This window comes from Mus musculus, chromosome 2 (genome assembly GCF_000001635.26).
Source record: "Mus musculus strain C57BL/6J chromosome 2, GRCm38.p6 C57BL/6J".
Lineage (NCBI taxonomy): Eukaryota > Metazoa > Chordata > Mammalia > Rodentia > Muridae > Mus > Mus musculus.
Window position 1 is genome coordinate 170,575,824 of NC_000068.7, and position 27,551 is coordinate 170,603,374.

Consider the following 27,551-nt stretch of genomic DNA (forward strand, 5'->3'; position numbering starts at 1 on the left):
ATAACACCCATCTTGGTCTTCTCTTTCTTTCTTTCTCCCTTTGTTTCCTGGCACGATGTGGCAAGGGTTTTTGTTAGGATGCCACGAGGAAGCGTGTCTAATTAAGATCTGGGATATGTGGTCAGAATACAGGGAATAGATTGTCACGTTCTCTCTCCAGTCTGCCATTTTAACATCAGTGCAGAGGGAAGTGGAGGTGTGGGTGGGATGGTGGGGTGGGGTAGAGAGAAGACACGGGGTCCGCGCGTGTGCATACAGACACATCTTCCTTTCTTCTACAGAGAGTGGAAGCAGGAGCTGGTTATTGTCCGGGGCAATGTGTACATTTCCAGATTCTGCTCTGTGAATTGAAACGCCAACTTTCCCATTATAAACGCATCAGTGTGATCACCTTGACTTATCCTGCCGCCGAGGACTTCTGCTCCAGCCAAATGCCTCCCAGCCAAGACCCAAGGAGCTTGCCAAATGGTTTCATTTCTCGGATTGTCAGAACTCATCGGCTTCCTTTGTGTTGTGTGTTTCCTGGCAACCCCGTAAGTATATTAACCGTTCATACTGGTGGTGTTCTTCTACCCCCAAAAAATTGAAGCCAAGAGGTCACGGGATAGTCATTCATCATGAGTTGCGGCTCGGTAATATCAAAGAGAAATCAGAAGGGAAACAAAGCCTGGATTGTGGGGAGGTGGCTGAACCCTGTGTGTGTGTGTGTGTGTGTGTGTGTGTGTGGTTACAGGGAAGTAAACAGAAAAGAAATCTGTCAAATTGATACAAAACTTTGGAGGTGGCTCCTCCCCCTGGCAGCCAGAGGAAGACACCCAATGTCTGGCACTTTCGAGCTCTAATTTATTCCCTGGAGATAGATGCTCTCTGAACCCAAAGCTTGATGTTTTTGATCCAGTGAGCTTTCCTGACCCTCCTGTCTTTCTGGCCCAGGCGCCCGCCCAGCACTGGGGTTACAAGCACATGCAAGGCCATGCACAGCTTTTTAAATGGGATCTGAGATGTGAACTCAGGTCCTTACACTTACTCAGCAACAGCCTTGTCTCCAGCCCTTCCCCCCCCCCCCCACAGCCCCCAACCACTGCTTTGCTGAGTGGAGTCACTTCAGACTTCTGTGCACCCTAACATTACTACTAGGTGTTTGAGAACGAGCCTTTTAAGTCAGTGGGTTGGCTATAGGCCTGTGTGCCTGTGCTCTTAGCTGATCATGGAGAGAGGCTTCTTGAGAATGAAGCAAACACAGACAGGCAAAACGAGCTTAATGCGTGCTGCTAATGCTGGATGTTTCTGGATATAGCCAGCCCTGAAGCTGGCTTTTATTTGATCTTTTCTAAGATATTACAGTTGACTTAAACTTATATTAAGCAATTTTTAAAACTTGTCTTTAGTACCATATTAGTACTGTCTCCCAATATGCTGTTGGGTCATGTCTTTTTTAGTTTTTTATTTTAGACAGAAATGATATAACTCACCGAAAAGCAAAATCTCTAGGAAAAAGGCATTGACTAGGTACTGAGGACTCCATCTTCCCACCACCTGATGATTCAATGTAAGAATAGACCTACATATTTCACCAATATATAAAATAATACTGTATATTTTATGAGAGTCATCTCTTTTACCATAAGATTGGTAGCTCAGTTAGTATGGGGGTGTGAATAAGAAGTGTCCCCTATAGACCAGGTTATTAAGCTCTCGGTCCCCAGGGAGGTGCTGTTGAGGGAGATTGTGGAAACTTTGGGAGGTATAGCCACACTGGAAGAAATCTGACTGTGGAGGTGGGCTTTGAGGGTTTATAGCCTTGTATTGCTTCCTGTTTGCCCTCACTGCCCCCTGCTGCTGGTGGCAAATGACGTGAGCTCTCAACTTCCTGCTTTCTACTTCCTGCTTTCTACTTCCTGTTTCCTGTTCCTACTGCCAGGCCTGCTGCCTACAGCCACGCTCCCTTACCACAATGTCTGAACTCATCCTTCTGAGAGTAACCCAGATGCACTTCCTTCCAGAAGTTGCCTTGATAGTGATATTTTTTTAACACAACAGAAAAGCAACCAATGTTTCTATAAGGTCAATTTTATCATGGTAAAAATATTTGACTTGAGAAAAATTTCTCTAAGGAAAAAAATTAAATGTACATCACACGACTGTGGACTATAGGATAATGCTGTAGAGCAACTTTCTACGACTTTTGTTCATGGTACTTAGCAGAAGTTTTATGACCCATGACTAGCAATTCCCCTATCTCTCAGCCCTAGATGTCTTTGGCTCAGTGAATTTGTCCATGCTAAGTATCTCAAACAAGTGAATTCATGCAGTTTCCCCCTTTCTGGGTCTGGCTTATTTCACTTAGTGCCGTGTCTGCTAGATCATACATATCATGATATTCTAGACAATCCCCTCCTTAAAGGATGAGTTGTAGTTCATTCCATTTCATGTTCCAATTATTTCTTTCCGTGTCTTCAGGAGACGAAGCACTTCTCACCATTGAACCTATTAGGAAATGTGGTACCGCCAACCTCATCCAGTCTAATCCCTCGGGGTGGATGCAGAGGGCGAGATAGGAAAGAGAAGGTTACGGTGAGTTAAACCACATCCCCACAGATAACTGCCCACAGGAAGTTTTGGGAAAGTCTCAGAGCAAATTAAAATAAAGATTGGGCTCTCTGCAGCTGTACTCCTATTTTGTGTAAACCTCTGAATTAACTAAGATTCAGAACTCTGGGCAACGACTGCATAAAACACACTGGAAACTACTCACACGCAGATCCTGTTCTTAGAGGCTGGACCAACATCTGCTGCACGTCTAAGCACCCTCTGAAGTCTTCCCGGAAGTGGCATTGCAGTCACATGGGATCCAGGCATGGAAGTCTACTTAGCATATATAATCCCTCTGTCTTTCTTCTCCAAGGAAAGCCAGCACAGATGCAAACCATCTCACATGACCCACCTCTGTCTTTATCGCCTTCTGACAGTTTCCACCTGTTGGCTCAAGTGAAGCCTTCTCCACGCCTCTCTGAAGTTCTTAAGCAGTGAGTGGTGTCATCAGTATGGCCAGAGCAGTGAGGATCAATGGGGCCTTAACCTGAAGCATCCTGCATTAGGGAGTGTTGTGGCAAAGTCACGGCAGATCAATTCTCTCCTTCAGATGTCAGCAAAGAGCAGCTTCAAGATTATTTCGGGGAGCTAGTGTTATATCAGGCTATGGGATGGGCTTTATGTTGCTGTTGATTCTTAAAGTAGCTCCAAGGAGTTGGAGAGATGGCTTAGCAGGCAAGGGCACTTGGTGCTCTTTCTGAGGACCTGATATTTATTCCAAGCACTCTCAGGAAGTGCACAACCACCTGTAACTCTAGTTCCTGGGGACCAGATGTCCCCTTCTGGTCTCTGCAGGCACCAGCATGCATGTACCCATACCAGACCCATGTATACACACATACTTACACATAAATCTTAAAAGTTAACTTCAGGAAGCAGAGGCTGAAAAGGGGCAGTGGAGCGGCTGGATGTTTGATGGCTTGTGCTTCTTCCTAAGATAGCAATAATGCCGTTACCTGGGGATGCTTTGGAGAGGCGAAATCTCAACTCCCACACAGATATAAGTGGCAGATGGGTCAGTGATTTTACTTCAATTATTTATTATCCAGGAAATCAATAGGCTGCTACCATTGGCTCAAAAGACCTTCAAAAGAACAGATGATCTATATGGTTTCTCGAGTGCTGAAATGAATTTTCTACTGGATGCAGAATTGGTCAGTATCCACAGGCCCAAGAGCTCCTTGCCACGTCCTGGATTTAGGGATGAAGAATCCTTGTGTCTTGCTTCAAAACTGTGTGTGATACATAGTCTCCAAGGGTCTGGCGCATCTGCAGGAGCTGAAGGGAAGAAGTGGAGAAAAGCTTTGGCGTGGGCCCAGCAATCCTGTGTATTCCCGCTTCCGAGCGCTGTTGGCGGGAGTTCATGCAGACAAGCCGACGTACCACAAAGGGAAAGTGCTGTTCTACTCATGTAGCCTGGAGGAAAAGAAAACATGTGGCTGGGGAGATGGGTCCCTTGGTAAAAGGCTTGCCTGTGTAAATATGAGGACCCGAGTTCAATCCCCATACCCTCAGAGAAAAGCCAGCATGGTGGCATGAGTTTGTAATCCCAGCACTAGGGAGCCAGACACAGGTGGACTTCTGGGGTTCCCTGGCCAGTGAGAGACCCTGTTTCAAATGGGAGGCCAATATTTCTTTAAAAATGACATCCGTGGCTGATCTCTACCTTTCACATGCTCAGACATACATGCATGAGAGTGCACATGCACACATGTGTACATACATACACGCCTGTGCACATGTGCGCACACACACATGCATGGCATTATACGAGAGGGAGAAATAAAGCTGTTTGCCAAAAAACTTTCTCGGAGTAGCCACTTTTCTTGGTAGAGGAGAAGCTGCTTAAACAATAATAAGGTCAAAATTTTTATTTTATGTGTGTGTATGTGCATGCATGTTTGTATTTGTGTGCATGCTTATGCCTGTGGAGGCCAGAAGGGAGTGTCAGAGCCGGAACACAGGTGATTGTTGGCTTCCCAGCTTGGGTGCTGGGAGCCGAATTCAGGGTTAGAGCCCTCTCAACCGCTAAGCCATCTCTCCAACCCCATCATGAGTTTTAAAAGAAGCACTTAACTTGTTGAAAATTTCAAGGAGAATAGGGAATAGTGACTTTAAAATGCAAGCCTAAACAAAGAAGAAAGTACGGCAGAGGCAGGCTGCAAGCAGAAACACCTCAGAAACACCCTGGGCGCTCAGAGCTGCAATCAGATCTAATGTTTAAAAAATGACTTTCCTGGCAAAGTTGAACATTTAGATCTGGCTTCTCTGAATTATCATCTCTTTCCTGCTTGCAGACATTCCTAACGCCATAATGATAGCTGAATCTGAGGTGACCCCAATGCTTATGTTAACCGAAGTCAGCTTTATGGGCGCCATTTGTTCCTGGATTTTCCTATAGGGATGATAGCGTGGCAGAACTGCTTTGGTTATCTTTTAAGCCTTTGCTTGGACAGAAAGGTAAAGAAGTCCAATGCCAGGGGCTTTAATTAACCAATTAATTTCCAGTCCTGTTGGACTTTACTGCTCTCCAAGAGCAGCCCCGTCCGCTCAGTACAGACCCACAATGGCAATTAGCGTTTATCCACTGTTCGTAGTGCACAGGAGGAAAACGCAAGCAGGTGGTGAACACAGCCTGCCTCCCACTCACCCTGTAATGCTAGTGCCTTGCAACCTGAAGAATTCAAAACAGTATCACGGTGAAGCAGATCACTCCTTTCCAGCAACAGACCCTGCTCTGAAGGTCAGCGTTACCTAGACAGAGCTAATCCCTGTGTGTGAACTGCAAACGGTTACATGGGTTTTTCTGAAATATTGACTTTTAGCCTGTGTGTTTTTACAGATGATTAAATAAATAGGTCAAGAGAATGCATTTATTTCAAGTCATACCTGGGAATTAAGACACCAACCAAAGCAAGCCCGACTTTTCAGGACCAATTTATTCTGTAGCTTCTGGTGTTACTGTCTTGAAATATTTCATAAACAACATTCTTTGGTTCTATGTGTGTGCATGTGTGTGTGTACATGTGTGTGTGTGAATGTGTGTGTACACGAACATGTGTGTGTCTGTGTGTGGTATGTAGTGTGTGTGCGTGTGTGTGTGTGTGTGTAGGTTAGAGAACTTGTAATGTGTATGTGTGTGTACATGAACATGTGTGTGTGTGTATGTGTGTGGTATGTAGTGTGTGTGCATGTGTGTATGTACATGTGTGTGTGTGAATGTGTGTGTACATGAACATGTGTGTGTCTGTGTGTGGTATGTAGTGTGTGTGCATGTGTGTGTGTGTGTGTAGGTTAGAGAACTTGTAATGTGTATGTGTGTGTACATGAACATGTGTGTGTGGTATGTAGTGTGTGTGCATGTGTGTAGGTTCAGAGAACTTGTAATGTGTATGTGTGTACATGAACATGTGTGTGTGTGGTATGTAGTGTGTGTGCATGTGTGTGTGTGTGTTAGAGAACTTGTAATGTGTATGTGTGTACATGAACATGTGTGTGTGTGGTATGTAGTGTGTGTGCATGTGTGTAGGTTCAGAGAACTTGTAATGTGTATGTGTGTACATGAACATGTGTGTGTGGTATGTAGTGTGTGTGCATGTGTGTGTGTGTGTTAGAGAACTTGTAATGTGTATGTGTGTACATGAACATGTGTGTGTGGTATGTAGTGTGTGTGCATGTGTGTGTGTGTGTTAGAGAACTTGTAATGTGTATGTGTGTACATGAACATGTGTGTGTGGTATGTAGTGTGTGTGCATTTGTGTAGGTTCAGAGAACTTGTAATGTGTATGTGTGTACATGAACATGTGTGTGTGGTATGTAGTGTGTGTGCATGTGTGTGTGTGTGTGTTAGAGAACTTGTAATGTGTATGTGTGTGTACACGAACATGTGTGTGGTATGTAGTGTGTGTGCATGTGTGTAGGTTCAGAGAACAACTACAGTGCCATTCCTTAGGAGCTGCTCTCCATGGTAATTTTTGCTTGTTTTTTTTTTTTGAGTTAGAGTTTTCCATTGAACCTGGAATTCACCAACTAGGCTATTCTGCCCTGCAGTGTTCCCCAGGGATCTGCCTGTCTTGGCCTCTCAGCGACACACACCACTGGGCCGTCCCACTTTTTTATTTTTATTTGGGTCCTGGGGATTGAACTCAGGCCCTCATGCTTGCAAAGCAAGCACTTTACCTACTGAGCCACCTCTCTCGCTTTGAAATGAAATGGTTAGGACTGAAGTTATTCCATTTGGGAGACTCAACTGTTTTGTCATTATAGATTAGAATTTGGTCCACATACCCTAGGGAACTGTGTGTGTGTGTGTGTGTGTGTGTGTGTGTGTGTGTGTGCTCACACACGTGTGTGTGGGATGATTTAAGATGCTTAACACATGTCTGGTGGTTTGAATAAGGATGGCTCCCATTGCCTCTTAGGTTTGAATGTCACCAGTTAAGCTATTTGGGAAAGGGTTAGGAGGTGGTCTTGTTGGAGAAGGTGTGTCAGTAGGGGTGAGCTTTGAGGTTTCAAAAGCCCACACCAGGCCCAATCACAGGCTTGCTCTCTCTCTCTCTCTCTCTCTCTGCCTCCAACATGAGGATCAGATAGAAGTTTTCAGCTACGGCCCCAGCCCCATGCCTGCCTGAGTGCCACCATGCTTCCTACCATGAAGACAGTGGACTAACTCTGAAAGTGTAAGCAAGTCCCACGCGAATGTTTTCTCTTGAGAGGGTTGCTGTGGTCACGGTGTGTCCTCACAGCAATAGTCCAGCGACTAAGACAATGTCCCTGTGACATTAAAATACCCCAACATCCTGACGGAACAACAAGAAACATTATCTCCTAGGGTTTTTTTTTTTAATTTTATTTTAAAACGTATGTGTATGAATGTTTTGCCAGCACATGTGCAATATGTGTACCATATATGTGTCTGAGCCCACAGAGGTCATGAGAGGACATCAGATCCCTTGGGACTGGAGTTACAGATGGTTGTGAGTCCCCGTGTGAGTGCCTGGGTCCTCTGGAAGGGCAGCGTCCATCCGTCTGTCCGTCCGAGTGCGCTTTAACTGCTGATTTGTCGCCCTAGCCCCCTCTCAGGGAGTCTTGACTCAGGGATTTAGAAGCAGCCAGACTGGTCCTTCTGGCTGAGGTCTCTCCTGAGTTCACTATAGATATCACCCGGGACCCTACTTCCTGATGACTCCGTGACAGAAGCTTCGCTCCTGTGGTGTTGGGTGCTGGGTGCTGGTAGACAGCCTCACTTCCTCAATGTGGGTGAAAGACTTTCTACAGGCTGTTCAGGACACTATGGTTCATGTTTGCCCAGAAAGCATGATTTGAGAGAGAAAGCTACTGGCCACAGTGTCCCTGGCTTCAAAAGCCACACCCTGGCTTAATCTGGTTTTTTTTTTGTTTGTTTTTTTGTTTTTTTGTTTTCCCTCCTGCTGGGGTTCACACCCTGTTTTGGGCTGTCCTAACAATGGGGATTTAAAGGTTTGCCCAGATGCTGATCATATAAAAGTCAGTCCTGAAAGCATGACCGTGGCTTGCTCCTCACCACGCTTCCCAGCCATGCCCAAGGCCCAAGGCACTTGGTTCCCAAGCAGCGCTTGCCCACTGGATAGAAATGAAACCAGCGAGCCAGGCACAGTTCACCATGGCGCCAGCCCTGCCCCAACAGATATTACCTGCTTCCGGCTCTGCTGTAGTCCCTCCGTCTTTGGGCCTGCTGTGGCTGGTGTGTGGGCGATGCCTCAGCTCCATCCCAGGGGAGGTAGAGGCTGAGAATGTGAGTACAGTTGGCACAGAGGTGGTAAAGCCAAGGTAGCTGGGTCTGCAGCTCCCCACTGGATGGCTTTGCCTGAAGCAGCAGGGCCAGTAGCTCAAACCAAGGGCACCCGGGGAGGCAGGGACCTCTCCAAAGACGACTTCTGAGAGCCCGGAAGTGAGCATTATTACAGATTTTCTTGAAGGCTGCCTAGTGACCTGCCTGTGTCTTGTGAAGTCGGTTTGCAGACATCACAGTTTTGATGACCATTAACTTAGTAAGGGATAAACCAAGCAAACAAGGGCAAACACACTGCTTAGTTGTCTCTGACCAAGTTACTTATCCTGAGATTTTTTTTTTTTTTTTTTTTTACTGACTGGGAGTCACCACAGAACCCATGGGCTAATTAGAAGCAAAAGCTTCCTGTCCACAGAGACACGTTGGCTGGGAACTCTAGCATGGGGGATAAAACAAACCACAGCAGAACATTGGTCTAGAACACACTGTCAACTTGCAGTCCATGTGCACTGTCACTGTGCAGTCCATGTGCACTGTCACTGTGCAGTCCGTGTGCACGGTCACTGTGCAGTCCGTGTGCACTGTCAACGTGCAGTCCGTGTGCACTGTCAATGTACAGTCTGTGTGCACTGACAATGTACAGTCTATGTGCACTGTCAGCGTGCAGTCCGTGTGCACTGTCAATGTGCAGTCTGTGTGCACTGTCAATGTGCAGTCCGTGTACACTGTCAATGTACAGTCTGTGTGCACTGTCAATGTACAGTCTGTGTGCACTGTCAATGTGCGGTCTGTGTGCACTGTCAATGTACAGTCCGTGTGCACTGTCAATGTGCGGTCTGTGTGCATTCTCAATGTGAACTCGGTGTTCCAGTTGGTGAGCATCAGGAGAGCGATTTTGTTTTCCAGGGAAGAGGGTAGATTACTGCTGTTCTTAAATTTTTGGTTATGTTGTTTACTACTGAACTATCTTTAAAAAGCATGCTTCCACTTAACATTTGAAACACAGTCTGTGAGGCATTTTCTATGATCTGTTAAACTATCTATGAAAGGAATTTTTGCACATCCTGTACACACAGCTGGTAGGTAGGAACGCTATCAAAATATGTGATTATTCACGTACCGTAAATCTTCCCATTTGCTGCCACAATACATCCTTGAGTTTACCTTGTATTAGAGTAATTAAGCTTTGAAATGGGCTGGAGAGATGGCTCAGCGGTTAAGAGCACTGGCTGTTCTTCTAGATGAATGGTGTTTGGATCCCAGCTCATGGCTACCTGTAACTACCTCCAGGGGGTCTAACACCCTCTTCTGACCTCCACAGACATCCATATGCATTTTTGCATAGATAGAAACACTCAGGGATCACATATACATACAATAAAATAAGGCTGTAAAATACAATTCAATATTCATACAATAAAACAAAGCTTTGCTTCACACTAATTGTGATTTTGAATCAATCAGCCCAAGTTTCCTCTCATTTGATGTTCACATCCATTCTTTTGAGCATTCTACAAATAGGTGCTAATATTTCCGTGGCTCACACCACTCTTGGGATACAGGAATAAGAAGAGGAGACAGGTTCCTCTCCTGAATGCCTCTTATATTTTCCTAAGGAGTTCAGATAGACTTAAATGCTCAATCTGATGAGAAGAGACTGGTGTGGTCACAGGAGTGTATTTTCAGGCCAGAACTTAGGTCATGGGCCAAGGAAGTCAGGAGGCAAGGGGGCAGAAAGGAGAATGCTAATGAAGCACATTGATTGTCTGCTCACAGATAGACAGTAACAGTTGTAGTTATTCTAAACAATTGGGTGAACTGTTTTAATATTGAGGGGGTATGGTCACAGATATTTAAGCTAAAACTTGACAGCTTTCCTGTACGCCTTTTGTTGCTTAGGAGTAGATAAATCAATAAAATATTTTAAGCCCAGAAAGATCACATTTTGGAATAAGATTCTGTGATGCATATGTCAGAAAAACAGCTCCACGGGAAACGGCAGAGCATTCAGGATGTCTAGCTGATGACACGCATCTCTTTCGCGGGTGCTTGGAGTGGGTAAGAGTAGGTGTCAAGTGGATATTTATATTCCTTCTGAATGCGTAGGCTGCGAAGATGGCTCAGTGGATAAAGTGCTTGTTGTATAAAGGCGAGGGCCAGGGTTTTCTTCCTCGGAAATCACTCAAATGTCAAGTGGGCATGGAACACGACAGTAATTCCATCCTTCGGGGTGAAGGCAGAGTCAGAGCTGGCTGGATAGCTAGGCTAGCTATATCCACGAGCTCAGAGTTCCACTGAGGGTCCTCGGCTAGGCTAGCTATATCCATGAGCTCAGGGCTCCGTTGAGAGCCCCTGGGTCAATGAATAAGGTAATGAGCACTTGAAGACTCTTGGTGTAAGCTCAGCCGTTTACACAGGCACACTTGCATACTTACTCCCACATACATACAAGTGCAGAAAATATTAAGAGTGAACTAACTTTTTAAAAAAAATTCTCAAATATATTACATCAGGCTGATCATTTCCCCTCCCTCCTCTCCTCCCAGTCCGTCCACACCCCCTGCTCCGCCTCCAACACCCCTTCTCACCCTGATCCACTCTTCTTTCCTTCCCTTCAGGAAAGGGCAGACTGCTCTGGGATGTCAACCAAACATGGCATATCAAATTACAGTGAGACCAGGCACATCCCCATGAGGCTACCCAGCTAGAGGGAAAATGTCCCCAAAGCAGGCTAAAGAGTCAGGGACAGAGACTGAAGTAACTTTTTACACGTCAGTAACCTCTCTCTTCCATAGATGACATCCTTGATGACATCCTTTTCAACGCTTGATAAGAAGAGGTAGGTGTCAACAGAGTATGTCACAGGCTTTAGAGACCGTTCCCATCTTGTTGTCACAGAGGGGCACACTAGGGAGCACAGAGCAGTTGAAGGCCTTGCAGCATTATATACCCAAGCCAGGATTTTTTTTTTCATTCCCTACGTATGTAAAGGCGCATTGACAATGTGCAGCTTCAGCGAATGCTCATCTCTGTCTGCAGAGGGGGAAATCACAGCACTTAAGTTGCTCAGTTGTGAGAATGGCAACCAGTGATACCACAAACTGTTAAACTGACCATGAGCCCTGGAATATTTTCATTTGTAGACCAGGTTGCCCCCACACTGGCTATTAATTCCTGGGGCTGAACAGCTCTCCTTAGGGAGGGAGAAAAGGAGGGAGGGAGGGAGGGGGGAGGGGGAGGGGGAGGGGGAGGACATACTCTAAAATTCCAAAGGAGATAGAAACAGAGCCCCCAGCCCACCCGGTTCCACCCTCACTCGTGTTAAAAGGGACATGCAAGAAGCATCCTTTGGACATTTTCACAAGCAACCAAAGAACATACCTAGGAAACGTATGACATCAATTAGCATACATATTAACTGTCAATTTTCTTCTCGAAAAACTAATTTAGAGCTGCCTCCCCAGCTTCTTTTCAAAAATCTAATTTGGAATTGTCCAGCTCCCTCGTCCGATCGCAGACACTTCTTCCTAATTGCACTGCACAGGCAGAGAGTGATTCTCCTTTACTGCCTAATGGTTGGATAATTAAACACAAGGAGCAGCCATCTCCTGTGTGCACTTGTTGGGAGTTTTTTTTTTAATATTTTCACTGATTTTTAATTAAAATTAAAGCTACATATTAAATTATTATTGAGGGTGTGCCATTAAGTCCCCAGGAGCAGAGGACAGAATACACAGAAGAACCGGAATGAATAGGAACAGGTAAAAGATATGCCGTCAAAGCTGCCAGTGAAGTTTTAAATTCGAGAAAGCGGCTTAATGGTTTATTGATAAAGCAGTTTGTCTGTCTGTGCCTTTTGCTAGTTCATTCAATGGCTCTGCACTTAGAGGTGAGATGTAAGGCCCTGGCTTCTGAGTGACACCAGTATAAGTTACTCGACTGTTTATCTTCCTTCCAAATGCTAGGGCAGCACTGAGTCTGGAGGGGCAGTGACTGTCTTGATGGCATCTTAATAAACTCCATGCAAGAGGCTGGAGGTTGTATTCACACAGGGCGTGTCCACTGGACCATATTCTCCCGAGGTTGGAAAATGTCCTCCTGAAATCTAGAATGCTCCATAAGTCACATCCATCAGGCTATAAACACCCAGGTCACCACAGAACTATGGCCGGAACTGTGTTTATTAATAATAAAGTACAGATTACTTGCCTGTCCATAAAACGAGGCCCCCATAGTCCAGTAGTTACAAGCCCAGGATGCAATCTACCCAATGACAATTCCTATGACGGAAAGTTGTATAACTCCACAATGCACTAAATATATGGGAGATTCAGGCCTGATCTACGGTCCGCTGAGACCCTCTGATTACTCATTCTGTCAGCATTGCTCATGAGTTACGTGTCTGTGCATTCCTCGTGAATATAAATCCCAGTCTCTGTGGTGTCATTGTGTGTAGTTAGATCATTTGTGTGATGACATTTCCCATGTGCCAAGGGGGAGAGGGAGACACTTTATGGTGCTTAAAAAAACACGTACAGTTTCCTGGCACCAGGAAGATGATCAAGAGCCCAGAAAATCACAACTTGTTTTCCAACTCCTGCTTGTGGAGAATATGTCAACCTCTACCTCAGCACACTGTGGCGATATTTTCTGGCCCTGACCTCACCTTCTGCATTGTTCTTGTTAAATTAAGAATCAGAAGCTAGACAAGCGTTCCCTGTCAAGATCATTTTCTGGCTTGTTTCCCTGGGAGCGTGTGAACTTTCCCATAGATAAAATCAGGAGGACTTTAAGGACTGGTATTAGGATGTGTTTGCCAGAAATAGCCAGTTGATGAGTGGACAGATGATTTAATTAGCTTTAACCGTCAACTTGACCGGAGCTACCTCAGAAGGGAAGCTGATACCAGTATCAGATGAGTGTGTCTGTAGGGGGATTGTCTTGATGGTAGTTGATGTGGGAGACCCTGATCCACTGTGGGAGGTACCATCCCTAGGAAAGTCATGTTGGGCAAGTAGTCCTGAGTCAGATAGACCAGGATTCCAGCCCAGTTTTCCTATGTGTGTATGAATGAACTACTGAACCTTTCTGGATATCAATATCTTCCTCTCTGAACTGGAGACAGCAATTGGTCTTGTATTAGATGTTTTGAATATTCAATAAAGTAACCTATGAAGTGAGCATCTCTAGCTGTCACGTGATAAGTGATATAATCATAGTCAGATGTTATTCTAATAAGTGACTGATGTGCACAGGTGCCTGATCACATCACTGTGTGACTGTGATGGGCCCACTTGTCCTTCAAGAGTGAGAGCCCTGGACTGGAGGCAGCTTAGTCTGTAAGTTGGAGGACCTGCATCCAGGCATGATGGCACACACTAGTAATACCAACAGTGGGGAGACAGGGATGGCAAGTTTCCCCAGGATTTACTGGGGAGCCAGCCTAATCTATTAGGTAAGCTCCAAGTCCCAGTGAAGAGCCTGTCCCAAGAATCAAGGTGGGTGACACCTAAAGCATGACACCTAAGGCCTACTGCTAGCTTGTACACACATATATGCACACACACACACGCACAAATACTTGCGTACACACACACACACACACACACACACACACACGAGCACAAAGATAAAAACACTGAAATGTTACACGCACACTACAATATAGTCTAAAAACATTACTGGTAACCTGACACTTGTTTAACGGGAGACAGCATGTAGAACTCGGTGGGAAATTCTGAAGTTCTTATAGCTTAGTTTCTTTCCTTGCCCTGTTTGTCTTTGCTCGTGGATCCAGAATTCATGACTCCTCCTGAGAGCAGCTGACAGACGTACAAAACAAAAATTTTCCCCTGAGCAATGGAATGATTAACGGGATGAATAGGTGGCCTTCTCCTTCTCGTATGATCAACTGGTTTACCCGGGGACTAGTACCAACCTTTTGATATAGTTTTGTGTTAAATGATGCATGCCTCCCAGCATCTGGAGATCTGAATTCAAATTTGAGCTGAAGTCACAAAAAAGTAGATGTCACTGTCTCTATTTAGCCCATATCAGTAGGTTCAGCATAGGGTTGACGGTGTCTCTGGGGGAGACTTGGAGCAGTAAAGGTCAAGGTCTCAGATGCAGCTGGAGGGAGGGTTTCTGAAGCGAGTCCAGGAAAGCAACCAAGAGACCACTGTGTGCACACATTGTGCGCACAGGGAGTGACAAATGCAGAAACGGTCATTACCACAGCTGTTTGTCACAGCTGAGAAAGCAAGACAACCTCATTTCTTATCAACAGGGAGACTACTGAGTAAACCATGATCCATTCACAGCCGAATAAGCCTCGTCAAATCTACGCAAGTCCTACACTCATAGCAAGATATAGTACGGCCACTGAGGGGAAACCGCTCACGCACACACACATGCACACATGCACATGCAGATGCTCACACATGCACTGCTTGTTCCCTCATAAAGAAGAGAGAATCATACACATAGGGCAAGAGAGCACAAACCTAAAAGCTTTATGCAGCAGTAACGGTTTCTCTGCAGGGACAGAGAAGGCATGGGAAATAAGGAACGAGACAAATGCTATTTCCTCTTAAAAACACAAAGAGTTAAGATACACCAAAGTATTAACTACCATTAAATCTTGGTGGCATGTAAACTGTTGAAACTTCTGAACGATGCACATTTTTTATTATAATGACATTTTAAAGGAAGAGATATGTTCCAGGCCATTCGTGCAACACCAGGAACTTAACAGCCAGCGCTGCTAGAACGTGCCAAATATGCAACTCTTCCCCAAACTTAATCACAATTGCAGCTATAACACGAAAGAATGTTTTGGAAGTTGCTGAATTTTCTTTTAGCAGTAAAAGAAGGGGCTTACAGGGCTTGGGAGATGGCTCACTTGTTACAAATGTTTTCTGGTCCTCCTACTGAGGATTGGGGTTTGGTTATTGGCACCCACATGGGTGGCTCACAATCAGCTGTAACTCCTGGTCCAAGAACCCTGACATCCTCTTATGGTTTCCACCTGTATCATACTCATACCTGCATATGCACTCACACATGCACACACTCACACCTGCACAAACACTCACACCTGCACACACACTCACACCTGCACACACACTCACACCTACACACACATTCACACCTGTACACACACACATGCATTCACACATGCACACATACTCACACATGCACACACACACACACTTGCACATACACTCACAAACATACACACACACAGGCACACATACTCACACACAGATGCACACATGCGCAGGAATAAAAATTTAAAACAATTCTAAAAACAATAAAAAGGCTTTCAGGGAGAGAATAAATGCCTCCTTCTCGTGCCAGTCCTTACCCTCAGAGCTCTGTGTGGAATACCATGACGATAGATAAGGCAGTCTGTGAGTCTCCCCCTCTCAGCTCCAGTCTACACTCCTCTTAGGAAATGTATTTCTGTATCTTGTTCCATCACCACAGCTGCCATAATAAAGGGCCACAGTCTGAGTGGCTTAATCAATAATTTATTTTCCCACAATGCTAGAGGCTGGGAGTCTATAGTGCAGGTGTCAGCAGGATTGGTTTCTTCTGCAGCCTTCCCCCTTGGCTTCCTGTGTATCCCATATCACCCTCCTGTGGGCACTAATATCCTCATCTTCTACGAGAAATAAGGAGGTGGCTAGGAGCCCATGCTGCAACCCTCATGTTAACTTATGTCTTTAAGGGTGGTGCTAAAAAAAAAGGGTTAAAGGTTAAAATGCAAAGTTTGCGGCACTAGGGAAGATGAATAAGAGGACCTGTAGCTGGACCTAAGATGACTAAGCCAAAGAGATAAGATGAAGAAAAAACGGTGAGCCAGTGACCCTAGGCAGGCTCCTCTCTCTCCAAAGCCCTTGATTACTATGTGGAAGGTACCGCTGTCCTTCCGTGTATCCTTGCTTCTGAGGCATATAATTGCTAAGAGAGTAAATTACACACAGGAAAGTCTCCTAACAAGTAGCTACAACAAGAACACTCCACAGACAGGGAACTAAACTTGAGGTAACCGAGAAAGAATGCAGCTACATCTTGGAGGCTGGCATAAGTGATTTCTCTACCAAGGGAAAAGCTACACGCTGATCAGTCATGTGAATCTGAGAACAGAGGGTACTCGGCATAATTAACAGCCAGAAAAACACCTGTAAGGCTTAGCGGGTAAGGCCAGCCCCGGCTGACACGGAGAGGCTAGCCAGCAGTCAAGATCAGGAGCTCACAAAGCACAGATGGACAGAGGGGGGGCTGCAGCTGCTCCCACCTGGGTGGGTAACACATGCCCACCTACCTGGTTGGGCCAAGGGACATACACAGAGTGTGTGACTCCTCCATTGGATTGGCTCATGGCAGCCTAGAGAGTTAGCTGATCTCAATAGAGATGACCCCAGCCTGTGCCCGCTTTCTGCTGTGGCCTCAAGGGAACCCTAGAGAAGGAAGTCTGATGGCTTTTCCTCTTGGGAACACTTCCTAAATTCTTAATAAAAAGCCTTTTCTGCTTTGTATAGCTCCACAGATGTCTGTCTGCCAGTGAGGGCCCACATCGTCAACCTTCTTAGTATGAAAGAACAAACGCAGAGCCTCTGTCCTAGGTTCATTTTTCATGACTGTGAGTGCCTGCCATCTTAGCCTTTTGGGTTGTATAAGGAGGAGCCATGAAAGATCGCTTTGCTCTAGGCAAAACCCATCTGTCTGTGTATGTCTATCATCTATCGATCTCCTTCTATCTATGACCTATCATCATTATCAGTGTTTCCCTCTAGTGAATTGCACATTATAACCCCAGAACTTGGAACACCATCTTGCAGCCCTATTTAGAAATGGAGCTTTTGCAAATGTAATTAGAATAGATCCTACCTGATTAGAGTCAGCCCTAAGTCTACTGACTGATACATCTTTATTAGGAGGAGGGGATACATAGGGGAAAACCCAGGGGGAAGGCAGTGTGTGGAGATGGAGTCAGACTATTGTGCTATGACTACAAGCCAAAGTTTCCAGGAATTTGATGGCTACTATTAGCCTGGACCAATGCTCAGAGAAGATTGGGCTAAAGCCTCCAAAACTATGGATTCTGAGCATATCTTGAGTTAGCACATCTGACATCGGTTTCCCCAGCTGTGGTAGAACATACTTTGTTAATTTATTCTATTCAGTTTCTGGTAAATTTGGTGTGTGTGTCGGGGGGCAGTGTGTGTGGTTGTGTGTGTAAGTCTGGGCACATGTAGGCCACAGACAACTTGAGTGTTTGTCTTCATCTTCCAGCTTGTTTGAGACAGCATCTCCTGTTTGTTGCTGTGTGTGCCAGACTACGCTGGCCCCTGAGCTTCTGGGGTTCTCCTGTTTCTGTTTCCCATCTTGCCATAGGAGTGCAGGGGTTGCAGATGTGCACACACAGTCAAAACACTCAAGCACTGAACATAGAACATTTAAAACTGTGATGAGATGGAGAGGTAACTGTAGAAGATGCCTGATGTCATTTTCCAGCCTTGACACATACATACAAAAAAGAATAAAAATTTAATCACTCCATTACTGTAAAAATAAGGTGTTTAGGAACCTTCTCTACCTTGTTCTGCATCCTTCCCATCAAAAAAGTGCCAGATGCATGATGGGGAAGTCGTTCATTGTTTTGGATCTGCTGTGTGAAGAAAAAAAGTGTGTCTTTTTTTAGAGCTTTTAAAATATATCCCCAAATTTCACATCAAAGGATTTCCAAGCATCAAACAAAAGAAATAGTTCTTTTTTTCTCTTTGCAATTTCATTCAAATATAACTACAGCAATTAGATCTGTGTGATCCCAGAGTCCTCTCAGATATGATGATCTCTCATGAGTCCGGAAGTAATTTGATATGCAAGCTTCCTGATGTAGTTATTTTAGACTGCCCACGATGTCAGCAATTATTTGCATTTTGTATTTTCTCTAGTACGAGTCATGCCTCAGACTATTTAATTAGATCACATGTGGGCAGAAGAGACGGAAATTAACAACTTGACACTGCTTGATTTGAGTCATGCTTATATTTTAAAAGTAACCATTGTGGATTATGATTCAATGAATATCTTTCATCTTATCAGAAATCACCTTATCGGTAAGAAAGAAAGAAAATTACAAAAAAGGAGCTCTTAGCTCTGCAATTTTTAACTAGGCAATCAGTGATTATCAAGATAAGTTATAAAGTAGAAGAAAAGGTAAAAGGATAAAATGAGAGGATGATCTAGCGCCCTCTTCTGTCCTCCAGGGGCACCTGCATTCGTGTGCATACACACACACACACACACACACACACACACACACACCCCAAACTAAGTATATATGTTCCAGGATGTAATACCTACTGTGGTGTTGCTGTCATACTGTCACACTAAAAGAAAACTGAGCCCCTTTGTCTAGCTCTTGTTTTATTCTGGTCATTACTCTTAATTTTTTATTCTCATCTCCACAATTTTGGCTTATCCACATTTTAATATTAATTCAAGGAAAGAAGCTATTTTGTTTAAGGTAGAGGAAAACAGAGAAACAGTTTTCAACTTAGGTGCCCTGGCCAGTAGACCTTCTATGCCCCAGCTTTTAGCCTATGCAGAAAGAAGAGCCAAAGCTTGAGAAGGCCAGTGCTAGCCAACAAACAACTACACCCTTGTACCAAAGCTGCTGTAGCAGCTGAAAGGGGACCGATGGAATGGTTCAGTGAGAAACAGCCACAGTATGTGCACAAAGAAATAATAAATAAATGTAAAGTCATTTTAAAAGCCAACAATGAACTCGGGCTGGAGAGATGGCTCAGAAGTGAACAACCTGTATTCTTGCAGAGGAGCAGAGCTCAGCTCCCAGCACTTAGACTGCATGCCTCATAACAACCTGTAACTCTGTCTTCATGGGGATCCAGTGCTGCCTTCTGGCCTCTGGAGCCACCTGTACACATGGGTATGCACATACACACAGACACACATGCAATTATGCTTTAATAAAGTCTAACCCTCTGTCTTAGGGATACTAATCCCGTGATGAAGCACCATGACCAAAGCAAGTCGGGGGAGGAAACAGTGTATCTGGCTTTCACTTGCACATCACTGTTCATCATCAAAGGGAGTCAGGACAGGAACTCAAATAGGGCAGGAACCTGGAGGCAGGAGCTGATGCAGAGGCCATGGAGTGGAGGGATGCTGCTTACTGGCTTGCTCCCCATGGCTTGCTCATTCTGTTTTCTTAGACAACCCAGAACCGCCAGGCCAGGGATGGCCCCACCCACAGTAGGCTGGGACCTTCCACATCAATAATTAGGAAAATGCCCTGTAGCCCATTCTTATGAAGGCATTTTCTCAATTGAAGTTTTCTCCTTTCAGATGACTCCAGCTTGTCTCAAGGTGACATAAAACGAGCCAGGGTACCTTCTCCCCAAACAAATGCTCAAAGGATTGGAATGGCAACGAGCTTCCAGACAGCGGAACGCACAGAGGACCATAAAGAGTGTCATGCCCAGAGAGCACAGAAGCCACGTAGCTCTGCTGCTTTTCCTCACCTGGCAGATTTTTCATCTAAGTTCTTTTAAATATCCCCTATAATAGGTATAGGCAATGTGTTTCTCTTTGTTCTTTGATCTACTCTAGCAAACAGATAAATCCACAGAGGGGATTGTAGCAACCTTTAGGCATAGCTGGCTACACAAATTACAATCCATGCTTGTATTTGGTGTCTGAAGCGAAAACTCCATGATCAGTGAGCCCTCATTCTCTGGGATTGGATACCAGCACCCATCAGGTTGAATTAGCTAGAGGACCCCGTGATGGTAGCTGCAGAACTTTGTGGTGTGGGTGTCTTAGCTACATTTCTATTGCTGTGACGACACATCACAGCCAAGGTAGCTTATCAAAGGAAGTGTTTAATTGGGCTTATGGTTTCAGAGGGTCGGAGTCCATGGGGGTGGGGAGTAAAGGCATGGATGGTGGCAGGAACGGCTGACAGCGCACATCTTGATCTGCAAGCAGGAATCAGATGTGAATGGCATGTGTCTTTTGAAACACCTTCCAATCCTTCCCAAACAGTCCAGTCAACTGGAGACCAGGTCTTCAAACATATGAGCTCTTGGAGGTGTTCTCATTCAAAGACTGTGGGGGGAAGGACCTGGTATTAGTATCTGGAAAGATACTAATCTGGAAAGAAGAGCCTGGGTTTCTCTTAATACAAATTCTTATAGAGCCAGGCCCATGTTTTGACTTGCTACTGTTCCTTTCTAGAGAGACAATTCCACACGTCAGCTTCCAGCCTCCAGATTCCAGGGGATGGGCAGGTTATGATGAGGGTGTGTGCTTTTGAAGTCTGAATGGTGGTCTGGGGGCCTGTGATGATGCTATGAGTGGGTTATGTGTACCTCTGTACAAACAGATACTTGGCTAAGTGCAATATAACACCTCTGATTTAGACAATGACTAGTGGTCTTGTGGTTGCTGTTACCTAGAAATAGATAGGTAAAGTTGTGTGATCTGGATTGGAGGAAGTAGTTCAGAACTTGTATGGCAGTCTGTATAGTTGGATACCAGACTTCAGGGAGTTGGAGGAAGGAATGGCAAGATAGGGCATGGAAAATATAGATTTAGGGCTGGACAGGTGGTTCAGAAGTTAGAGCTCTCTGTTCTTCTAGAGGACAGAGTTTAGTTTCTACATGGTAACTCACAATTGTCTGTCACCCTAGGTCCTGGAGAATCAGCACCCTCTACTGGTCTTTGTGGGCACTGCATGTTCCCAAGCTTCCTCCCGAGAGAGAGAGAGAGAGAGAGAGAGAGAGAGAGAGAGAGAGAGAGAGAGAGAGAGAGAGAGAGAGAGAGAGAGGATACACTTTGTAACTTTGTAGTTCTTGCTAAAGTGGAGCTAGCTCTGTAGACCAGGCTAGCATTAGACTCAGAGAGACCTGCCTGAGTGCTGGAGATTAAACATGAGACATAAATTCTGTTATTAAAGAGCCCAGGAACAGAAGGAAACACTAATTTCCGTAGTAACACACTGTCTTCAAGAAATGTTAAAGGAAGCTTTGGTAGCTCTAAAGAGGTGAGATTTTTCTGGAGTCCTGAGCCAACAGGAAGCAATGGAGCACACAGTGGGGTTTCAAAATTCAAGGTTTCTTGAGATGTTTTAAAACTGTATTTAAATTGAAGACAATCCTGTAGAACTAGTTTACAAAGAAATAAGATGCAAAAGTATAAAGGGCAGAGGTGACAAATGAGACCACACCATCACTAGCTTCTTACATTTTAAACACAGGTCTGTTAGTTGCAAACATAGGTAAATAAAAAGTTATCAGCTAACTGGATTAAAAGCAAATAGAAAAAGAATCCAGCCACATGCTTTCTCTGCAAATAGACTAAATTTATGTTCAAAAGTAGAAATAATTAGAACCTTCAAATATTAAGAACAGGTGTTCAGAGCTTTTGGCACTTGAGGCTGTTACAAGCAACAGATGTTACAGATTACTGGTTTAAAGGGAAAGACATTTACTGAAAGAAGCTGGGTAGCTCATAGGTTCCCTGGGAGTGATGGAGAAACAGGGCCAAGACTATGGGTCTAGAAACAGTGTCTCAAAGAAGCAGTTTGGAAACACAATTATCCTAGGAAGACATTGACCCAGAAAGTGGAACCACCAATAATGAGTGGCCCCCCAGATGCTGCAGCAAAATTCCTGCTCTTTGCTGCCCCCTAGAGAATAGATGAAGTTATTGCGAGTCCCAGGCACCTTCCCTGTATTGATCCTGCTGGAATGCACGTGTTAGAAAGACAGGGTTTCAGGACAGATGTCTGCGTATTTCTTAGCATCAATAGACTCGTTGACCGCTTCAGAATGTACAGGAAGGAAGCTCTGGCTCAGAAATTGGGGACTTTTCTCCAAGACCAGAAGGGGATGACTTGAGATGCATCCCTGCTGGGACTGAAGCATTGAGTCTGATAGACAGATGTCCTGCTTAACGATGTGTGCTCACCCCTCAAGACAGGATGAATTACGCTTTTCCATCCCAAACACTGATCTTCCATGAGATGCTTTATGCTGAGTCAGCTATGACTCAGCAAGATGACAGGAGTGAAGTATTTATTACAGAATTATGTATAAAATAGACCATTATGATATTGTTGCACGCAAGTCAGTCGTATGACAACTGTTATTGTAGGAAGCCATGGAAGCAGCAGAGTAGCAGTAGCTTGTCCAGGTAGCTTTTAACTTTGCTTTTGAACTCACTGGAAACAGAGAGGTTGAGATGTATCCATGTCATAGAGCCCGATCTTTCCAGCAAAACAGGTGTCATCTTCACCATGTGGGCGTATCTGCTCACAAGAGTTCATCACAGTTGGACACCCTGGACCACTGTTGATCCCTCATAGGAGGATGGGGTGGGAGGGTCTTTGGATTCTCAGTTATACTAAACTGGACACATCCAGGCACTCCTTGCAGCTATTTGTATGCAATTTTGTCCTAATTGCATGTGGACTGGAGTTTCAGTCTAGGGTAGAGTATATAGGCAGCGGGGAGGTTAATAGAGAGGTGCGCCACCTACAAAGCCATGGGGAGCTCCTTTTCTGAGTGTTTGCTTTGGGGGTCACCCATGTTCCTGCCTGTGACCTCTCACCTGTGCTCTGTAAGTAAGTGCAAATGCCTCATTGGTTCCGCAGAGTGAACGTTCTTGAAATAAAACTGACCTGTCGCTAGGATCTCAGAAGAAGGTGGTCTGCTTAGCTCCCTCTCCCCTCAGGGGAAGGAACCCACAGGAAGATGTTGGGTACACTGGGTAGGGCTGTGGATCGGCACCACTAGAGATAGCTCCTGACTTTACCACTTTGGAGTGGGGAAGATTATAGATGGGAGAGGCACCTTTGGAAGGTGGCTACACACACTTTCTCTTGTCTCAAAAAGACCGAATCCACAAAAGAGCCCCATACCTCCTGATTAAGATTTAGGTCCGATAATAAAAAGGGAAATGAAGATAATACATATTTTATGCCCCAGCCTCTCTGGCAATGATGAATATTTCTCCCTGCCCCGGGGACAGAGCAGAAGCTATTGTCTTACAGTCATTTGTGGATATGAAATACAGTTCCCAGTGGAGCACCATAGATCAGCCGTGCAGGTTTACGATCTGTCTCCACCGCGTTTCCTCAGAGATCTGTTATCTTGGATTCATCTCGGATTAATTACTCAGGTGTTTTGTGGTTATTTGATTCACAGAAATAATCTTGTGCTGAATTTTGGTACAAACAAGCCACTTTAACAAGACTTCTCTGGGCCAGTGAGATGGCTTAGGGGGTAAAAGTGCTTGCTGTATACACCGGGTGATTTGCATATGACTCCTGGAACCCACATAAAGTCGAATGGAGAGAACTGACTCTGCAAAGTTGTCTTCTGACATCCACATGAGCTCTGAGACTCATGCACATCTCACAATGATGATGATGATGGTGATGGTGATGGTGATGGTGATGGTGATGGTGATGGTGATGGTGATGGTGATAATACCAAAGACTTCCTCCTGTGTGACTTAGGTATGTCCCCACTCTAGTCCATGTTTTACCTTGTAGCTGAGGAGAAAAACCTAAGACTGAACTCTGTCTGTGCCACTCACACTCAATATACAGTGAATCGGTAATCCCACCACACACAATGGCGTCCCCTAAAGTGTGGGACACATGCAAGACCTGTGTGGACTGGCACAGCTTTGAGTAACGTTAGTTCAGGAGAGGAGGGTACAAGAATCCCTTTGTCATATTCTCCCCATGATGCTATCTGGATGATGGAAAACCTATTTGGTGCCATCATGTTATCAAGACCTTTTTCTGTCTTGCTTGTGAGTCTTAATTAAATGAAGGACACATCCATGATCAGAGCCATCAGCCTAGAAGAGTCTTTGTTTGGAATGTAATAATTCTAATTTAGCTCACTATTTATAGCTCTTTCTTGTCTCTGTGTTTGCTTATTATCTCTTTCCCTCTGTATTTACTTCAATATGTATTTATCTTTTTTTTATTTATATATATTTAAATCTTTGGTTTATGGTGTACTGGTGTAGCTTATCTTTTGCTACTTTGTGGGTACTTTTTCCTTCCACCTTTTTTCTTCTCTTTCAACTCCATAACACCGGATAAGAGAGAAAAAAGGATAGAGAGGAAAGGAACGAGATCCCTGAATAAAGGCGCCAATGTTATCGTTAGACTACTTCCTACTGATTAGGGGCAAGTTTGCTCTTCACTGTCAGGAAACTGGCTTCTTTTTCTCCTTGTTCTCTTCTTTGTGTATGACTACCTAACAAACTCTGACCATCAACAGCCAACAACTCACAACAACCCACCACACCTCTCCGGGCCCTAGCCTTTCTATGCCCTCTGAAAAGTTCCCAGAATGCCAAACATTACACAATTGCAGAAACTATCTTCAGCTGGCAAAATCATGCCCCTGCTAGAGCACAAGGCAAATCATAGTCAGCTGCTGTGGTCGGCCTGAAGCAGTCCCATAGCCCACACCAGGGATCAAAACGAAAACACGTTCCCATAATACTAATGTATTTTTTTTTCAAAGAAACCAAAACTCCAAAATTGTCACTACATACTGGTTTTAAATTTAATATACTAATATAAATCACATAGCCCACTTGTGTGAAAAATATGCTACTTTACAAAGAGACGTCATTAAAGCAATGTTATAAATGGCTTAAAGATACATTATAAAGGAGATAATCTATGAAATGCATCAATGCATGAACACGACAGAAGTTGTGAAACTAGTCTTCACATGGCTGACCTTTGCAAGGAGCTGAGCTCTGGGTACCGTGCAAGTTACTCACTCAATCTCTGCTCTTCAGCAGTGGCCAAGCCAGTCGTTCTTTTCGGCCTCGTGCTAAGCACGCTGCGGTGGGCCATCGCTATGGCCTCAGGCATGTAGGACCATCGACAGATGAAAGGAGATTCCATCCATCTTCTAAGTCTCCTCCACCAGAAGAGATGGAGCGACTACTCCTTGTCCAAACTAATTTTGGTCTAACAGCATTATTTCTTCTTGGTTGCCTGGTTTGGGCCACAGCCCACAATTCAGTTCTATGTAAATGTTGTCTCTATATACAGTGTTGTCTCAGGTATTTGAGTCTCCAGTGGGTGGCGCTGTTTGGGGGAAGTTATGGAACCTTTAGGAGGTGGAGCCTTGTTGGAGGAAGTACGTCACTGGGGAAGGCTTTGAGAGGGTTAGAGCTTTTCCCTACTTCTTGTTCTCTCCCTCTACTTCCGGTGTGCTTTTCTGGATGGAAATGTCACTAGCCAGCTTCCTGTTCTGGCTCCTGTTACCACACCCACCTCACCATTAAGAGTGCTACCGCTCTGGAACCATAAGGTGAAATGAACTCTTTCTTCTTTAAGTTGCTTTTGGTCACGGCGTTTTAACCACAGCGACAGAAGAGTAACTCGTACAGACATGGACACTAGAATTCATCCCCTTGAGTAATTTTTGTCCATTTAGAGGAGTTAATGAATTTTTCCCAACTAGAGCTACCGAGGGAGAAAATTCCAGAGACGGCAGCAGCCTTGTCTGAGACCCATCAGTCTGCAGGCAGAGGGACAAACCTTACATCCTGAGGAAGGCAGGGCAGGGAGCTGGAAGGACACAGCCCCTAGGACAGTCTTAGACTTTGAATTTCCGGTCACGTAAGCATCTTGCCTCCAGGCGTCTCGTTCAGTGAAATAATATATTCCGTGCCGCAGAACCCACTCACCCAGGTGCCCTTCTGACCCGCAGCTGAATGTATCCCAAACAGGCCTCTGACCGCCTGCCTCTCCTTCCTCACGGCTTCTTCCCCAGACAGCTTACCTACTGTTTGACGTGATAATCACCAGGACCAAGGTTACTTATGGGCGAAAAGGTCACGCTGGCTCAGCACTCCAGAGCATAAGAGTTCATCCCAGATAGGGAGGATGCAGCAAGATGCAGTCATGGCAGGAGGAGCAGGAAGCCGAGAGACCATATCCTCAATTTTACTTAAGTACAGAGCAGACATCAAAAGGCTTTTTACTCTTATAGCTCTAAGGACATAGTTTCTCCAGCAAGGAAACTCCAAACTCCCCAGACAATGCCACCACCTGGGGATGGAGTGCTCAATGCAGAAGACAGTGGGGGCACATCTCTCATTTGGGGACAGAGTGTCCAATGGGGGAAATCTCTTGTTTAAGCTGCCATGGCTACTTTTCGTCTAGCCCTTTAGAATGTTCTAGCTTCTGAGCCTTCTCGAGTGACATTCCATGCCTGCTATGCTGTCCTCCCCATCCCATCCCGTATGACTTCACCTTTAAATGGTTCGGGTTGGGGAGCCTCCACTCAGAGCACTCTCTTGTCACCTCTGACCTTTGTCCTCCAACCATGGCCACGGATTCTGTTGGTTTGTCTATTTCCCTCATTAGGCTCTGGCCCGAGAGTATAGGAATTGTTCGTTTTACTTCGTATTACAGTGTTCTGCTTATGTCCGTGCACAGTGCAGATTACTATCCAGAAATATCTCTCCCATGGAACAAAGCCATGCGAGTACTAGGAGCTCTACACTGGAGACTGTGTCTCACTCCCACCTCTACAGTGCAAAGCACCTCACCTGTCAGTTTTCTGAGCTGAAAAAACTGAGAGGGCCATGGCACTTACTCATGTGCATTTAAACCTCCAGAGTCCTGTTGTAAAGTCTTCCTGAAGGAGACATCAAACACACCCGTGTATTCGGTACGAGTTTCATTTCTGTTGCTGTGATGAAACACCCTGACCTAAAGCAACACAGGGGAGGAACAGGCTGGCTTAGTTTGCAGATCCAGATTGCGGCCCAGCATTAGGGGCGAGCCAGGGCAGGAAGTCAAGCAGCCAGGCACAGTGCATCCGTGGTTAAGAGCAGAGAGAATAGATGCTCTCATGTGTCCCTCTTGCTCTCATCCAGCTCTCTGCTTTCTTAAGGCTGTTTCAGGAGCCCCTTGTAGGGAATGGTGCCACCCACAGTGGGCTGGGTCTTCCTGTGTCAATTAATACCCAAGACAATCCTCACAAATGCCCACAGGCTGATCTGACCTAGAGAATGTCTAGGTTGAAAGTTTCTTCCTGGCTGATTCTAGGCTGTGGCAAGTTGACAGGAATAACCAATGCCAACCCCAAACAGAGGAGCT

General features: G+C 45.1%; 2 long non-coding RNA genes across 2 annotated transcripts; one reads left to right on the forward strand and one right to left on the reverse strand.

The window, feature by feature from the left end:
* Nucleotides 1-227: 227 nt before the first annotated feature.
* On the forward strand, nt 228-4,395 carry Gm14637 (predicted gene 14637). Its single transcript, NR_166525.1, has 3 exons — nt 228-533; nt 2,461-2,574; nt 2,775-4,395. It is a non-coding gene; the product is annotated as a predicted gene 14637 (long non-coding RNA).
* 4930470P17Rik (RIKEN cDNA 4930470P17 gene) lies at nt 3,595-26,194 on the reverse strand. The gene is made up of 2 exons (NR_027825.1): nt 25,214-26,194; nt 3,595-4,008 (listed from the first exon to the last, which is right to left on the reverse strand). It is a non-coding gene; the product is annotated as an RIKEN cDNA 4930470P17 gene (long non-coding RNA).
* Nucleotides 26,195-27,551: the final 1,357 nt, after the last annotated feature.